The 14,963-nt window shown below is 42.9% G+C and overlaps 1 protein-coding gene across 1 annotated transcript in view; it reads right to left on the bottom strand.

The window, feature by feature from the left end:
- PHACTR1 (phosphatase and actin regulator 1) overlaps nucleotides 1-14,963 on the bottom strand; it is a 552,716-nt gene that overhangs the window by 366,811 nt on the left and 170,942 nt on the right. The window lies entirely within an intron of this gene.

The raw sequence follows: 14,963 nt of genomic DNA, 5'->3' as shown, positions 1-14,963 counted from the left end.
ACCCTGCAGGTAAAGAGTCATTTGTCCTTCCCCAAGTCAAAGAGATGTTATGAAAATGAAGATGGAAAGGTTTAATGTTCAATGTGATTCTTACAGCAAGTAAACTATTGTCATGACTAGTTTCTTTTCTTTCTTTCCTTTTTTTTTTTTTTTTTTTTGAGACAGAATTTTAGTCTTGTTGCCCAGGCTGGAGTGCAGTGGCACAATCTCGGCTCACCTCAACCTCCGCCTCCCGGGTTCGAGCGATTTTCCTGCCTCAGGCTCCGGAGTAGCTGGGATTACAGGCACCTGCCACCACGCCTGGCTAATTTTTTTGTATTTTTAGTAGAAACGAGGTTTCACTATGTTGGGCAGGTTGGTCTCGAACTCTTGACCTCAGGTGAGCCACTCGCCTGGGCCTCCCAGATTGCTGGGATTACAGATGTGAGCCACTGTGCCCAGCCATAATGAGTAGTTTCTATAAAAGGAACTAGTTTAAAGACAAAAGGAAATGCTAAAAGAAGCCCTAACTATTGCCTTTATTATAGTTTATTTGCTAATTCATATGTATGTTTTGGTTATTTAATAAACATAAATGAAAATGTCTTCTCTGTTCCAGATGCTGCTTGATATGCTGGAGATACGAAAAAGAGTAGCTCAATAATCCCCTAAATCTTAAAATGAATGTAGGCATTCTGTCAAAATAATAATAAGCAAATTCTCCACTAAAAATAATTTATATAGTTAAAAACAAGAATTGACTTTAAAAGTTTTAAGGCTCTTACCTCCTTAATAAGATGCTAAATTATAAAACATATGGCATTATCAGGAAATAAGAAGAAACAAAAAAACCCATAGATATTCCAGTTGAATTCCTGACCCATTTAGAACGGTTTAGGAATGTTAGTGGGCTGAAATCTCTCTTAATTTACCACAGACTTTATACTATTTTAAAACTCAGCTCGTGGAAAAATATAACTATGGCCAATGATTTTTAAACTATTTTGTTTTATATGACCTTAAGGGCATAGACATATTTATTACCTTTAATGAAGTCATTAAAATCCCATTTTACTCGTGCTTCTTAATGACTATGTACTGAGTTATTGGGGAGAAGGCTATAAACCTCTCTAAGGGCAAAGGCCAGGAGGGAAGAATAAACCAGTGGGGAGCCTTGGAGAATTGCACCCAATGTGCTCATTCTTAAACAGGAAAGAGGAAACAATCCACGTCAAGAAGGATGGAGTCCAGTCCTGTTGCCCTTGTAAGGAAGTGAAATTTGTTTAGCTTCTTCTTTAACCTTGCAGTGAGGCAACCTTTGGCTATGCTGACCACGTGCATGATACATTTGGACTAATGCTATTTTAGGTTGGTATTAGTGATGGGAACATTCACTTCTTGGCTCCTACTTGAAGACCTGTCTCCCTTTAATAATGTCCACCCTTTACCACACAGGTGCTTTGTGCCTTATACTGTTCTAAGTGCTTTCCTTATCCTTATTCATTTGATCCTCTAGGGAACCTTGACGGTATTCCCACCTTATAAATAAGGAAACTGAGGCACATAGTGGTTAAAGAAGGTGGCCAAGTCTCCCAGGTAATGCATGGCAGAGCTGGGAGCCGAATGCAGGCATCTGGCTGCAGGACCCTCGCTCTTCACCGCCACACTTCGTCCCCTCCCATGAAGACATTTGTTTCTCTTCTTCTTTCACCTCAAATTCGTAAGTTGAAAGAGCCACCAGGGACGTTTGGAACTCATGGAGGAAGGCAGTCACAAGGGGCCTGCTGGGTCTGGACAAATGGTGTCATTGCCCTAAGGAAGCTGAGTGTCTTCTGGGGACCGGGCTGCTGGGGGCTTAAGTGGCCTGTTGAGATGGACAGTGTGGGTTTGTTCAGCTCTACCAAAACACGGATAGTTCATCCTGCTTTGAGAGAGTAGTGAGCAAATCTGCACATTCTCCAGGCCTGTTGTACATTCTTCATGACAGTTGATTGATTGAGTAATCGAACATTCAAGAGGAAGAAAATGAATGCTGGGAAAAGAAAATCCAGGTCTACGCCCCTCAGCCTAGGAAAGATGTGGAGAAAAGTGATACCACGGAGATGACTGGGATACTGGAACTGACACTGTGTTTACCCGAGGAGATGTTGTATGTTCATCCGGTGGTCGAGCCTAGAAGTATTGGAAGGTAAGGGGAAGATTGTCGGGAAAACTCATTATAGTAGGTTCTTTATTTTTGGAGACAGGATCTTGCTCTGTCGCCCAGGCTGGAGTGCAGTGGTGCGCTCTCAGGTCACTGCAACTTCTGCCTCCTGAGTTCAAATGATTCTCCTGTCTCAGCCTCTTGAGTAGCTGGGATTACAAGCACGTGCCACAGTACCCAGCTAATTTTTGTATTTTTAATAGAGATGGGGTTTCGCCATTTTGGCCAGGCTGGTCTCGAACTCCTGATCTCAGGTGATCCGCCCCCTTCCGTCCCCCAAAGTGCTGGGATTATAGGCATGAGCTACCGCGCCTGGCCTATAGCAGGTTCTTAACCTCAGCTCTACTGACCTTGAGGGCTAGATCATTTGCATTGTCTGCAAGGGGCTGTCCTGTGCATGTAGGGGGCTTAGCAACTCCCTAGCTTCACCATTAGATGGCAGTAGCATTCTCCAGCCTCTCCCAAGTTATGACAACCAAAAATGTCCCAGACATTGCCAAATGTCCCTTGGAGAGCAAAATTCCCCCCACTTCCCTTGTTGAGAAGCCACTGTTAAGCATAGACACTGGAGTTTATTTTTCAGGGATTCCAGGCTAAGGTGGTTGATTCTTTTTTCTGTCTTAGTCTGTACAATAAGAAAGCTGATATAAAAACACTTGGGTCGGGTGCGATGGCTCACGCCTGTAATCTCAGCACTTTGAGAGGCTGAGGCAGGTGGATCACCTGAGGTCAAGAGTTCAAGACCAACCTGACCAACATGGTGAAACCCTGTTTCTACTAAAAAATACAAAAATTAGCCAGGCATGGTGGGGGGCGCCAGTAATCCCAGCTACTTGGGAGGCTGAGGCAGGAGAATCGCTTGAACCCAGGAGGTGGAGGTTGCAGTGAGCTGAGATCGTGCCATTGCACTCCAGCCTGGGCGACACAGCAGGACTCTGTCTCAAAACAAACAAACAAAAAATTGCATGAAATCCATTTTATTTTCTCTGCCTTCTCTCCCTCCCTCTTTCCTCCTTTCCTCCAACCTTACCTTCCTTCCTTCCTTTCTCTTTGCTTTCTTCCTTTGCATTCGCTTTTTGGATCACATTACCATCTTTGGGGAGGATTACAAGAGGAGCCTCTTGTTCTTAGGTCTCCTCTACTTTCTTCACTTACAATGAAAGCCAAGAAGCAGCTGTCTATGCAGAAATAGGCTGTAGTAATGGTTTTGGTACTGGTATGTAGATACTTCTGCAAAAATCACTGTTATAAGCAGAAAATAGAATCTTCATTCTCCAGTAGCCCAACAGGGCTTCCATCAGCCCATGGTTTGCCTCACTTCCTGACTCAGTGCTCCTTATTTCTTTACTTACAAAGAAACAAAGTGAAGGAACGTGCCTAGAATGGGCTCTGCCTCCCCTTACCCTCTCCCCTAGGAAGTACCCTCAGCAAGAGAAAACACATCCTCCCAAGAGCAGGACTGCCTTCAGATGATCCCTTTATCAGCATGCCTCCTCAACCGCCCTTCGTAAAACAAGAAAAAGATCACATTTAAACATAAAAGTGGAAGGTAACACTTACCTGAGCAATGAAAGAAAAAACAAGCAAAAGAGGTTTAAACATCAAGCGAAACGTCGGGTTAAAATGACAACACACACACAAGAGTTAGGAATGATTAGTGAAACAGTAGATAAAGTAAAAATGAGGCAAAGAGTAATTCATATACAAGTCAGAAACTGAACATGGACTTTAATATAAAAATTGATGTATATATATATTTTGAGACAGAGTCTTACTGTGTTGCCCAGGCTGGAGTACAATGGCACAAACTCTACTCACTGCAACTTCTATCTCCTGGGCTCAGGTAATCCTCCCTCCTCAGCCTCCCAAGTAGCTGGGACTACAGGCATGCATCACTATGCCTGGCTAATTTTTGTATTTTTTGTAGAGACGGGGTTTCACCATGTTGCCCAGGCTGATCTCAAACTCCTGGACTTAAGCAATCCACCCACCTCAGCCTCCCATGATAAAATATTAAAATAAGCCAAGACAATGCAAAAGAACAAACAGTTTTAGAGCTCAGAAAATGTAAAGCTTGAAAGCCTCTCAGCACAAGATGAGTCGGAGTTAAAGTAAGACGAAAGTAATAATAAATCATAAGATAAAGGTATCCACTTAGAAAAAAAATGATGAGCTAAATGGAAGTCGTTTAAAAACAACAGAAAGTAAAACAAAGAATGAGGGGGAGGGAGGGATTCAGACAAGTTAAAAATAATAAAGAAAAAATTCTTAAGTTCAAGCAATTTAAGAGGCTAATCTTTAAGAGGAAGAACAAGTGGCTTGAAGAAGTGAAGCAAGGAGACCAGAAGGTGATACAGTGGGGTGAGGTATGTCAGAGATAGGGTTGCTGGATAAAATATTTGTTGAATGTTTGCTGAATCTGGCCAATGTGCTTCAGGGAGGGTCTACTAGACAGAGGAGGTCCCCTGGCTTAGTTTTCTGGCTGCTAGGGCAGGGGCCACTGGTAGTGTAAGGGGACAAGCTGTGTTCCTAGTGATGACGGCCCCCGGGTGACCACCACGGAGCCCATCCCTCTCAGTGGGATGGACACAGGAGGCACCACACAGCACAGACCCGGGCGTGCAGCCTCCTGTGCAGTGAGCTCATGTCATGCTGGAAAAAAGCAGTTTCCTGATCAAGCATAATGTCATACACTTTCTTTCCCAGATTTTCAACTACTCATTCTCATTTAGAAAGATAGAGTTGATCTGAATCTGGAACCTAGATAGAGTTGATCTGAATCTGGGTTTATCCTAAGCATAAAGACCTCCTTTGGGAGTCTTTTCAACACTTAAGCTATTCTCAGTCAACCCAGAAGAGGGTGCAGGCAAACACACAGTGACCCCAGTACCTGGAAATAGCAGCTTGCCTCTCTTGTTGCTGGCTGCTTTATTCCTTTAGTGTCTGATTTTTATGAATACTTGCAAGTAACTACAAGGCACATCCTTTTAATTATAGTTTTCTTCTTTCCCTCAGACTAATTAAAGGAACCATATTAAATGCTGGGCTATTTGAACTGTTTATGGCATATAGACATGTCTAAAAATTATATTAACGGGTAAAAGGTTGATCTATCATCTTTCTCTGGGGGTGCTTTTATTACTTTAATGCCTTTAAAATGATTATTTCCATCAGTATTCCCCATAACAACCCTGCATTAGGAAAGTAAAACCTTGCTGCAATGAATATTTCTTGATCCCTTACTGTATGTCAGGTATGTGATAGGTGTGGGCAAATCATGAATAAGATTTGGCCCCTACTGTAAGGAAGGTACAGCCCTTTTAAAGTGGGGAAACCACAGATAAGCAGCAATTTCAGTCCAAGGTAAGAAGTGATGTGAGGGGAGCACGCACAGGTGCTCTGGGAGAATGCGGGGAGGCCACTGTCACAGATACTAGGGACCCAAGGAGGCTTTACCAGGGAGGCTGCATATGAGGAGGTGTAAGCCAGAAGTGGAGTGGGGTAGCTTTGCTGGTGGAAGCACATTTCAGGCAGGCCCAGGGGAACAGCATGTACAAAGGGCATGGGGTGAGATACAGGGAGGCAACTTGAAGGAACTGCAAGTACTGGGAACAGGGTTGCAGTGTGGTGCAGCGGAGCTGATCGACATATAGTAGGCTGGAAGGCAAGCAGATAGATTACAGAGAACCTCACAAAGCATAAGCTAAGGAATTTGCATTCTGACATCGATGGGGAGGTCCTGACAACAAGGACAGATGGTGGCCCAGAGAGAGAGTATGTGTGTTCTGGCTGTAGCGCGAGACTGGATCCGAAAGAATGGAAGCAATGAGTCCTGCCGGGAGCTGGCCAAGGTGGTCCCAGTGCGAGTCAGTAGCCTGGATTAAACGTAGCAGTGGCCAAAAGGAGGCAGATATGTCTGAGGCATTTAGGAAGCCGACTTGACAGGAGTTGGCCTTTTGGTCATGAAGGAGGATTGCCAGGTTTCTGGTTTGGCAAATAGGCCCTTGGCATTGCTGCTGATGGAGACAGGAACGATAGAAGTGGGCTGAGGGCGAGTGGAGGCTGAGTCGGGGACATGTTGGGGTTGTGGGGTCTGTTGAACATAAGGTTTTAGGACTCAGGAGGACAATCTCGAATAAAGTGGAGCTTTTAGTCATCAGCTCCCAGTTGGTATTTGGAGATGAAGGAGTGGATGGATCCCTCGGGCAGGGAAACTTTCCAGAGAAGAGAAAATGGTAGAGGGCAGGACAGTGTGTAAACATAAGGTTTAGGAGAACAAAAGGAAGGAGAAGTGGCAAAAATGGACAGAGAGGTAGGAAAAAGAGAAACTAAGAGAATGTGGCGGACTGAGGTCAAATAAAAGGAGTGATTCAAGGGAGAGAGTGATCCACAGTGATAAATGCTGCCCCAAAAGTTCAGTAGAATAAAGATTTCAGTTCAAGTCCTTTGCAGGGACGTGGATGAAGCTGGAAACCATTATTCTCAGCAAACTAACACAAGAACAGAAAACCAAACACTGCATATTCTCACTTATAAGTGGGAGTTGAACAATGAGAACACATGGACACAAGGAGGGGAACATCACACACCAGGGTCTGTTGGAGGGTGGGGGGCTAGGGGAGGGAGCACATTAGGAAAAATACCTAATGTAGGTGACGGGTTGATGAGTGCAGCAAACCACCATGGCACGTGTATACCTATGTAATAAAACTACACGTTCTGCACATGTACCCTAGAACTTAAAGTATAATAATAATAAAGATTGCAAAGTGTCTGTTGCATGTTAGAACAAAGGCACAATAAGTCATTCTGGCTGGAGAGGGCTTAGTGGAATGGGACAGGTTACAGCCAAATTGAGGATATAAATAAAAGAGAGGACGTGGACGCTATAAATTAGGCGAAGTCTGTGTGTGCCAGAGTAGGGGGAGTTAGGATGATAGCCTATGGCAATAACAAGAGGAGGCAGGATAGGTGGAGGCTTTTTGTAGCATGGGAGAGACTGGGCATGTTTAATGTCAATGGAAAACACTATTAAAAGCAGAGGAATGATAGAGAAGGTCCCCAAAAGAAGCAGGATGGGTGGAGTCTGTGGCCAGAGGGGTGGGATTGGCTTAAAGCGGGAGGATGAACCCGTTGCGCTGCAAGAATGGGTATTTTCTATGGGATCATTTGACTTAAGGACATATATACCACTAAATCTCCTCCTCACATGGAGAGGAAGTGAAAGTAAGAGACAAGGTTATGACATATTTTCCACGTCCACTATGCAACAGAGGGACACAGAAGCCAAGGGTGGCGAGGATTCTCATTATTATTCAGTTGAATTATGTGTTGTTTTCAGAAATGGCCCCTTTAAAAAGGATGTGTGTGATCATCCTTACTAGGGAACTTTTATTTTGGTCCAACATTTCCACGTCTGCCATGGATCCAAGTGATGGATGTAGGTGGAACTCTTTGTGACAGTGAACTACTCAAGATGGCATCCTGGGTGCTTAAACTTCACTATCAGGAAGGGTTCAATAGAATTTCCAGCTACATTACTTTGAATTCTACCCTTAGCACATTGGAGATAACTGACCTTTCCAGTTCTCTAGAGAGACCCACCAACCCTCCAAAAAAAATACAAGAAGGACACTTAAAAGGCAAGAAAGAACCACATGGATCAAAACCAATTGTGTGGTAAGAAAAACATAACGAACCGTCAGTTCACTGTAGTTTTCTAAAGGAGACACTTTATTGCCTAAAGAAATATGTTTAGAACTGCTTTCAGCACTGGAGAATGCTTCTCTGCTGTTTACTTTTATTATTAACTAGAATCTCCCAGGGAACAGGGATCCCATCCAATGCCCTATGGTGTTTTCTGTCCCATGGGACTGTCTGGCAATTCAGTCCCCTGTGAAGCACTTAATTGTACCTTAGTTTTGGGTTGGGGCTTCATGATCCGGGCATGCTCAGTTCAGAGGGGATAGCTCAGAAGTCTGATAAACATAAAATGAGAGCTGAGAATAAGCAGGCGAAGGGAATTGTCAAGGGAATATGTGGTCTATGTTTCTGAAGAATCTGTGAGAAGAAACACTGTAACAAATCTATCAAATGGTGCTGAATCAATTACAGCAGGTGTATGCAGTTCCCAAGTTAATTTCTCCTACCCTACCATTGAAGCCTATTCTGATACTCATGTTGAGTTACAAGGGTAATGCCTGCTAAAGGGTTTACTGTATTACAATAGCAATGTGTAGTTTATGTCTTTATGTACACAAGGGCCTAAAGTCATTGTGGTATTGACATGTTATCTACTAGGCGTTTGCTCCATTTGCATTAATTCTGTTAGTTCCCTAAAGTAGGTTTGAAGGGTTCCAGTCAGCATTAGCATGCAGAACTCGAAGCACTGGATCTGAGAATCTACAATACACATGGCATTGTGTGTTTATTTTGAGCTGCATGCACTCAGAGAGCTTTTTCACCAGGAAACAAGTACTTTAATGAGGTCTCCCTGACATGCTCCCCGTGGGTCACTCTATTTAAAGCAGAGTTTCTCAGTCCCAGCTGCACATCAGAGTTACCCAGGAGTTCTGGAAAATCCTTGTGGGTGAGACCCACCCAGACCAATTAAGTCAGAATCTCTGGGGCCTGGGACCCAGGCATCCCTAGTTCTGAAATTCCCGTAGGCAATGCTAATTTGCAGCTAGGCTCGAGAATCCATATTTAGAGTTCTGATGAAGATGATGTCACTTTGGTTTCATTTTGATGGATAAAAGGTACGGAGTATGCAATCCGCCATAGCAGAGCTTGCGTTTTCTTTAGAAAGCAGTTACCACCGTTGCTGCACCTGGTCTCATAATCACAAGGTTGACTGAGGGACCCCTTTACCATGCTACTATCTAGTAAAACTCACAAACTCCACTACCTTTGCTTATTATAGTTTTGTTAACAATAAAAATAGAAAGAATCGGCCAGGCACGGTGGTTCATGCCTGTAATCCCAGCACTTTGGGAGGCCGAGACAGGTGGATCACCTTAGGTCAGGAGTATGAGACTAGCCTGGCCAACATGGCAAAACACCATCTCTACTAAAAATACAAAAAAAATTAGCCAGATGTGGTGGCAGGCACCTGTAATCCCAGCTACTCGGGAGGCTGAGGCAGGAGAATCGCTTGAACCCGAGAGGCAGAGGTTGCAGTAAGCCAAGATCGTGCCATTGCACTCCAGCGTGGGCAACAAGAGGGAAACTTTGTCTCAAAAGGAAAAAAAAAAAGAAGAGTCATAATATCAGACAAGAGTAGATTAGTTAAATATATATAGAATATCCTAAGAGTAGAATATTATACAGATATTAAAAGCAATTCTGCAGATTGGTTTATTTACATTCATTCATTCATTTAATGAGTATTTATAGAGAAACCCTGGTGTGCCAAACAGTGTTCTAGGCTCTAGGGATATAGTAATGAACAAAAAAGAGACATTCACATTTTTTAAAGAGAAGGTTTAAAAACAGCATGCATAGTATTTTATAACATATAAGCATAAAATATGGAAGGATCTACATTAAAATATTAATCAAGATCTCTGCATGATGAAATTAAAATGATTTTAATTTTTTTCCTTTTTGGATATTTTTTCTATGCTGGGCATTTATTCCTCATGTAATTCTAGGTATATAAAATAGACATTCGATTCCATTTCTCAGATGTCTTATAGCTCTAATGGAAACATGCTAAGTGACTTATCATGTAGCAGGACCTGTCTAACTCTAGTATGTGGTTAGGGGTGACAGCACGGCTGGGCAGAAAAGTCAATGAAAAGTTTTTTTGTTTCTTTTTTCAGAAGGAGTCTCACTCTGTCGCCCAGGCTGAAGTGCAGTGGTGTGACCTCGGCTCACTGCAACATCCGCCTCACGAGTTCAAAAGATTCTCATGCCTCAGCCTCCCAAGTAGGTGGGATTATAGGTGTGTGCCACCACACCTGGCTAATTTTTGTGTTTTTTAGTACAGATGGGGTACCACCATGTTGGCCAGGCTGGTCTCGAACTCCTGACCTCAAGTGATCTGCCTGCCTTGGCCTCCCAAAGTGCTGGGATTATAGGCATGAGCCACTGTGTCCCACCCAAAAGAAAAGTTTTGATGGCCTTTGGAAACCTGGCAGCAACAAGCCTGGCTCCTGAGATTTAAAGTGTAGTGAAAAATAATTGCATTAATTATCCTAGGCTTTTCTTATTATTTGCTTTTATCCGCTTGCTTTTCTGTGTAGGTACTTGAGATATTAGAGTCTCAAAAAGTACTTGAATAGATGAGTTAATGATTTCCAAGGTGGTTGAACCTGTGCCCACTCATTCACATGCAATATTGAAAGTAGCCACGAGATGGCGAGAATGCTTAAAAAGTAAAGAGACCAATAAAAATCCCACAGTCAGCCAGTGGCTGACGTGTTCCCTTGCAAATTGCCATTAATGTGAGCTCACTGACAGACATGTAATCGTCAGCCTGAGGTGTCTTGTCTCCTTTGCCCCCGCTCAGCAGAGAGTGGAGCTGATGTCAGTTAAACAGAGGGGTTCCAGAATCTTCTCTCCCTGAAACAACAGGGCTGCTTTGCTAAATATGGAAGCCCATGTGACACTTGACTTAGCAAAAGGCTTTAGCCTTGAGTGAACTGCCTGCATGGAGAGCTGCTTGTCCCTGAGGGAGAAGTAACATCTGCAGTCATGGTGGAAGAAGAGAAAAGGAAACCAAACTGTATATATATATATATATATATTTTCTTGCCTTTGGTCAATCTGAGGGCTGGAAAAGAGGGGCTGACAGACTGGTTGAAAGATAATAATAGTGTGATCAGCCTGCAGGCTTCAGAGGCTGGGTGTACAGCAGGTCACAAGGGAGGAGGAAAAAGGGGCCCCCCAAAATACTAGTTGTAAAAGAATCATATAGTATGTAATAATGAAGGAATCACAGGGTCATCTTGCATATATCTAGAACCTCTCCAGGGATTTGCTTTGCAGTTTAAGAATGAAAGCAAGTGAACCTTAAAGCAGCATTTAAAACAATTGTTGATGGATTAACGTTTATTAGAAGATATAAATATAATAATCTTGCTCTTGTTAACTTTCTTTTTTTGATTTCTGTGCCCCAGCCTACCTAGCATTTGTGTGCCTGATGTGAAGGGCATAGGCTCTGGAGCCACACAGCTGTGTTTGGCTTCAGCTTTGCACATGTCTGTCTATGTGACCCTTTTGACCCCTCAGAGCCCTGTTTTTCGTGCCTGTAAGATATGGTTTACAGAAAGAATCAGATAATCATGTCTGTAAAGTGCCTGACATGGCCCAGCACATAGTAGGGGTTCAAATAAAATGATTTTTCTTTCTTTCCAATCTCACCTTCAACCACTTTACTTTCAAGTGTTGCCTGGACACTCTATATTGTCAAGACTGTGCACTTTCTCTCTCTCTCTCTCTTCCTTCTCTGGAGATCTCTATCTTCCTTTGTCCTGGAAATCCCACCATTACTTCAAGGTCTGGTTCAAGTAAGGGTGTTCCTCATAGTCCCACTGCCCCAATGCCAAAGAGTATTCTGATGAAGTCTATTCTCCTTATCAATCATGATATCTCTTGTGGAACTTATGCTGCTTAATCAGAGATGATAGTTTCCATGTCTGCCATCTTCCTTTACTCCACATTGTGTGTTCCTGCAGCATGAGTTACGACAAGGTCTTACATGTCTTCATATCTCTGAATAAATGGAAGAATGAACTTCAGTTTCTCACACTGTCCTGTTCCTTTTTTTCCATGGGGGAAAAAGAAGATGTCTATAAATGTGTCTGAAACAGTAACTGCCATTGTTTTTCCTCTGCTTGACTCAAGTGATAGTCAAAGAAAACAAAATATTTAGATAAGACCATATTACTATGTCAACAACCAAACTCGGTCCTTCACTTGAAGATTTTGCAGTTGAGTCTGCAAAAGCTCTAACTAGCTATAAATCCATATGGGAGTGTATGTTTCATCACTTCCCTCTGACAGACCCAGATGCAGCTCTGTATTAATTAAATCCAGGTCTGAAGAGCCACTATCCAAGCAAAAGAAGTTATGCATGTGTAGCTTATTACTTACATAAAGTGAAACCCTTCCTCACTAAATGCATTGTATGATAAATGAGCTGGACACTGTCCCAGGCCTTACAGTTTTTACAAAGAGGATAATTTTCTTTAATGTCCTCCTTTGGCAAGGACTACTAAGTTCGACAAGAACATTCAAACTGAGTGAAACTGCTTGCTTTCTCATATCACTGGGTTTCTCAAGGCAAGAGGAGCTCAAAGTTGTTAGTAACATATTTGGGAAGGTTGAGGGTTCATGAGAAGCACAATATCACTAATGTATTAAATATGGATTTTTAGCATAAGCTAATAGCTTCCCAGGGAAAGCATGTCTCTTTACTGTAGAACCTTTACATTCTACTTGGGAATGATGGATGGAATTGCTAATAGCAGCCTTATAAGTATTATCTCATTCAATCATCCTGAGCACCTTCTACAGTGGCCCTAATATTATCCCGGTTTCACAGATAAGGAGACTAAAGCTTAGGAGTTTAAATGACTTGCTGAGAGTTACACAGCATGTAGGTGAATTGAATTCAAAGCTGGTTTTATCTCAGAGTAAACTGTTATTACTATGTACAAAACCTTGCAAGGCTGTTAGTGAAACTGAGTTCCTCTGGTTTGCTGTTCATAGCGTAAACAAGGATAGGTCACGTGTTCATAAAACGCAGACTCTGAAAAATGCTGCCACAGGGCACAAATGCTCTCTAATGGAAAGCACCAAGCATTGTGGAACTTGGTCAGAAGAGGAGGGGGATCATAAAGCGTTTTTGACAGGAGCATAAGTGAGGTCATGAAAACCAGGAGTAATCTGGAGTAGCCATTGGTAAGGTTTATCCATCTTGAGGCTTTGATTCACGTAGCATCTTCAAACTTCATTTCTTTGTTTCCTCATGATAAAAATGCAAACATATCTCAATCTAAGTAATGACAGCACCATATTTATAAGAAAGTCAGAGCATTTAGGGAGGTCTCCTTTGTATGTTTGACTTTCAACTCACATTTGAATAACTCACCGGAAAGGGGGCAGTCAGGGACAAGATATGGATTAAACTACAACATCATGTTACCCCCTTAGCATGTTAACATAATTTGTAAAAAAAAAATGGTAGAAGTACTGACTAGCTTTTCACACTAATCACCCAAATGTTACATGATCATATATTATCATATTAAAAATGGTGATATTTTTCCCCCCGAGAAAAATTGATACTACTTTGCAAATTACTACCTCCTCAAACATGAATGAGCAAAAAAAAAAAAAAAAAAAAAAAAGAACTTTCATTTGAAATGCAAGTAAAATGATAAAGGAAGTAGCCTAGTGACCTACAATTTTTTTTTACAAGTTTGTATTTCAAGGAATGACAATCAGGGCTCAATTGGTCATTTAAGGAATGATTATTGAGCATTACTTTGTCCCAAGCATTATTGTCAGCAATTGGGATACATCAGTGAACAAAATAGACAAAGATATCTGGTCTCATCAAACTTACATCAGTGAGGGGAAAATAGATATTACACAGTAAATATAATAGGCAAATTATTAGGAAGGTTAAAAGGTAATATAGAGCTACTGAAAAAAGAACAAGTAAAACAGAGTTGGAAGGACCAGAAGTGTGGTGGGGCTGTGTTCATTTTCAAAAATGGTGATCCACAAGTATATCCCCGAGAAGGGGAGATCTGAGTAAACACTTAAATGAAGTGAGGGATTTAACCAAGCGGGTATCTGCAGGAAGATCACTCCAGGCAAAGGGAAACGGAACGCCTAGAGCAAAGGCCCTAAGAAGGGAATGTGTTTGATACGTTTGTGTTCAGGAATAAGGCGGCCCATGAGGTTGGGTCAAGCGAGTCAGGGGTGGATGAAGAACAGAAACATGGGGAATCAGGGCCCAGAACCGGTATGACCTGCACATGATGGGGGCGGCTTGGCTTTTCTCTGAGTGAAATGGAAGCCATTTCAGGGTTTTGAAGAGAGGAGGCTCATACTCTGCCTTGCAACTGAAAAGGCTCCCTCTGGCTGCAGTACTGGGGACTGCAGGGAGTGAAAGCATAGCAGGAGGCCTGTTAGCACAGCCAGTCCCAACCTTTTTGGCAACAGGGACACAATTTTTCCATGGACTTGGGGGCGGGGATGTTTTCGGTATGAAACTGCTCCACCTCAGGTCATCAGGCATTAGTCAAATTCTCATAAGGAGCATGCAACCTAGATCCCTCACATGCACAGTTCACAATAGGGTTCGTGCTCCTATGAGAATCTAATGCTGCTGCTGATGTGACAGGAGGCCCTCGCTCACCTCCTGCTGTGCCACCCACTTCCTAACAGGCCACGGCCCAGTACTGGCCCACGGCCTGGGGGTTGGGGACCCCTGTGTTAGGGGACAATGGCAGAACACAGGTGATTTGAGGGTGCCCTGGACTAGGTAGTAGCAGTGAAGGTAAACTGGCAGGATGTGGTTTCCCAGGTGGGACTACATGTTTGCAAGCCCCCAAATAGCTTGACTCCAATCTATCTCTGCCAGTTTCAGAGTAGTTAAAAAAAAAAAAGGAAGAAGGAGAAGAAGGAGAAGCAGAAGGAGAAGGACAAGGACAAGGAGAAGGAGAAGAAGAGGAAGAGGAAGGAGGAGGAGGATTCGGAGAATTTGGAGGAGGAGGAGGATTTGGAGGAGGAGGAGGAGAAGAAGAAGGAGGAGGAGGAGGAG

Source organism: Mandrillus leucophaeus, unplaced genomic scaffold (genome assembly GCF_000951045.1).
Source record: "Mandrillus leucophaeus isolate KB7577 unplaced genomic scaffold, Mleu.le_1.0 Scaffold36, whole genome shotgun sequence".
Lineage (NCBI taxonomy): Eukaryota > Metazoa > Chordata > Mammalia > Primates > Cercopithecidae > Mandrillus > Mandrillus leucophaeus.
The sequence above is the reverse complement of the archived record's forward strand: the minus strand, read 5'-3'. Positions and strand labels throughout refer to the sequence as shown.